Source organism: Arachis ipaensis, chromosome B01 (assembly GCF_000816755.2).
Source record: "Arachis ipaensis cultivar K30076 chromosome B01, Araip1.1, whole genome shotgun sequence".
In the NCBI taxonomy this organism is placed as follows: domain Eukaryota; kingdom Viridiplantae; phylum Streptophyta; class Magnoliopsida; order Fabales; family Fabaceae; genus Arachis; species Arachis ipaensis.
In genome coordinates this window covers 101661879-101664770 of record NC_029785.2, presented here as the reverse complement: position 1 = coordinate 101664770, position 2892 = coordinate 101661879, and the positions used below count along the sequence as shown (strand labels likewise).

At 42.3% G+C, this 2892-nt stretch overlaps 3 long non-coding RNA genes across 3 annotated transcripts in view; 1 reads left to right on the top strand and 2 right to left on the bottom strand.

The window, feature by feature from the left end:
• The window catches only part of LOC110271733, a 15463-nt gene that overhangs the window by 9209 nt on the left and 3362 nt on the right, over positions 1 to 2892 (top strand). The gene's annotated exons all lie outside the window — the stretch shown is intronic.
• The window catches only part of LOC110271734, a 15385-nt gene that overhangs the window by 9452 nt on the left and 3041 nt on the right, over positions 1 to 2892 (bottom strand). The gene's annotated exons all lie outside the window — the stretch shown is intronic.
• On the bottom strand, positions 348 to 2769 carry LOC110271735. Its single transcript, XR_002362348.1, has 2 exons — positions 926 to 2769; positions 348 to 798 (listed from the first exon to the last, which is right to left on the bottom strand). It is a non-coding gene; the product is annotated as an uncharacterized LOC110271735 (long non-coding RNA).

The window sequence follows — 2892 nt, the reverse complement described above, 5'->3', positions numbered from 1 at the left end:
TAAATTTTAATTATTTACTACTTTATTTTTAATTTTAATTAACTTTTTTTTATATATAAAATAGAAATATTGTAGTAATTTTTATAAAAAATATGAATTTATACCAATTCAAAATTTAATTTATTAACTTTTATGATAGGCGGATTTGTCCGATCTAATTTTAATAAAAATAATATAATTCAATTCATTATATGTCTTAAATTTTAACTCTGTTACATTAATGTTGGTAAATTTCTTTTAATAATTTTGTGCTAATCCACTGAAGTTCATAATGTCTCAAATTCGTTAGATCTACTATCTCACTATAAAACAAAATATTGAGAAGATGGTTGAGGTATGCACATTAGTATAAATTTCAAGCGGTGCATGATCGTTGTTACCCAATGCATGTGCTCATGAATCGTATCAAAAGAGTGCCATAGGATTACATTCTTTTAAATATGGGCAACACCTTACTCATAGTAGAAAACAAATCCTGGCTTGGAGGGATCTAGTGCCTATGGAAGGCAGGAACAAAAAAGGGATGCCGATGATTGCTAATTAAGGTATACATGCTCGTGATACACACGTGCACAAGGATAACAAGTTCCCGAGGCGGTGAAGAACTACCTCTGTGTCAGAACCTGCAGTGTACTACCAACTCTTGGTGGGAAAGGATGCAAAAGGCATCTGGCCAATCTGAGAGGTGATCAAAGTTGTTGAGCCAATCATCATCGGATGCATCTAAAGGCTGGGAATGTCCTTAATGGCCTGCTGTCTATCCCCATAAACGGTGGGTCTCGAATAGTCTCTTCGTTCCTGGTTCAGTCATCACAAAAAATTTAGCCGCTGCACGAAGCGTTAAGGGAACAAAAATGTCAACTTTCGAGTCGTTCCTCACCGACTCTCACGATGAGCCATGCATAGAAGGGTAAGAAAGCTTAACCTCTTCCGCGTTGTTTATGTACGTCAGCTCTAATAATAGTTTTTTCGTATTCACTGTTCGCAGGGATGAGCCAAGTAATAACAAACAACCGGTCGACACTCCTGGCAACGACCCCAGCAGCTGTGCAATGAACCTGGAGTTAACAATGGATGTGGTGAGTAGCGGAAGCATATGTTATCCACGTTTCGTTCACTGTAAATCATGTTGTCGTTGAAAAATTTATACTCTTGTGAACGCAGCCCATCCCGGAAGAGATGTCACGGAAACAGGAGGCAGAAGACAACGATGATGGTAAAAATGGGTTACTTCAACGCCTCATGGGGATAGCTGAGGTAATCTCTAGTTATTTTCGTTCCGTTTGTGAAGGAGTTGTGTTAAGCATAGTGGAACTTTGGTTGCCCATGATGGTATATTACACCATGTAGTATATCCAATGGTGATGAGAACATTGAGCAGGGGTAAAACAAACGTGCTTATATCGTTTTCCTTCGCCATGTTGTCATTGTTCACGTCGAACTGGTTATGTTTTTATGGATGGTTAAGGTTAATCTGCCTTGCAGAAGACCATGTTCTCCTTTATTAACAGGACCTGGCCGAAGCGGTCCGTTCATTTTCGAATTGAAAAATGTAATATCTTTTTCAAGCACTTATTAGGCTCGTGGTGGCGGTGACTCGTATTTTGCAGAAAGTCGAGGCGAGGCTTGCTGTTGTTGAAGCCAAGGTAGAAATTCTGGCCAAGCGGTCGTCTGTTGCAGAGGGAATGCTACTCCAAATGCTCCAACTCAGTTAGCAAAATCATGATAAGCATAAGATTGTGATGATTCCGAGGCCCCTCGGCAGCAGCCTCAAAGAATGGAAGCATGACATCCACTCCTCCGACAGTAAGGTCGCTCCTATGGCTCCACCTGCTGACAAAAGGGGCCCAGCGAAGAAGCCTATTGGCGATGAGGGCAAATTTTTTACTCACCTTAGAACACCATCTGAGAAAGGCAAGGGAACCGTGGTTGCGGCAGATACCGAAGGTAGCCTGTTTGATCTCATTGTACCCAACTCGCCTGGATATGACAACGACGTACTCATCGACGAGTCTTGATCAACTCCACACATCTCCATCGGTGCGACGTTGCTTGTGCCACCGCAAAACACCCTCCTGAAGTGGGGATCTGGACCCCAAAGACACTTCGGGACCAACCCAAGCAAAGCACCTACGACCGTCGGAGCAACCCAAGACAAGGTACGCAACTTATATGACTTGCTCCAAGCCACCATGGTTGGAGTATTTTTGTTCCTCCTAAATCCATTAAGGTGATTTGTTCACCACTGTCGTTGTGCCCAACAGGACCTCCGTGGTCTGCCGGTGTGGACACAGTTTGAGTCAACAACCTGCGTCGCCGGATTGTATGCATCAAGCCCCCAGCCTACTGGGCCCTGTAAGCTGCCGAAGCTGGAGCGAATCGAGGTTACTGCCACTGATGCAACTCCTCCGTCGACGCTGAAGCGAATGATGGCCTCTGCATTTCACGCTGTACGTCAAACGAGTCCCCTATCTCATGAGGCAACCGAAACTGTTCCCGCAATTAGGCGCAATCGCATTGAAAACAACAGCAACTGTGTTCCAATGGTGGGTTTCAAATTATAGTCCCTGATCCGGTGTTAATAACTGCATGCATGGTTATGTAGATTGATTTATGATGACCAAACAATGCTGAAACTATGAAAACAGGCTTACGAGATGGCATTCAGGCCAACTCCCGAAATGGAGCTGACCATGGAGCAAACCAAATTAGCAAACCAAATTAGCTGCATATGTCTTTGGGAAGAAGCGCCCTTTGGCGTAAGTGAAAGATCACTCCTTGAAATTATCTTTTTTTTTTATGTGTTTGTTGTGTGTCTTAACAATGTTGACAGAAAACCATGATTTTAAATTTTATTTTATAATATTTGGTTTTTTTTAATTTAGAAAATGA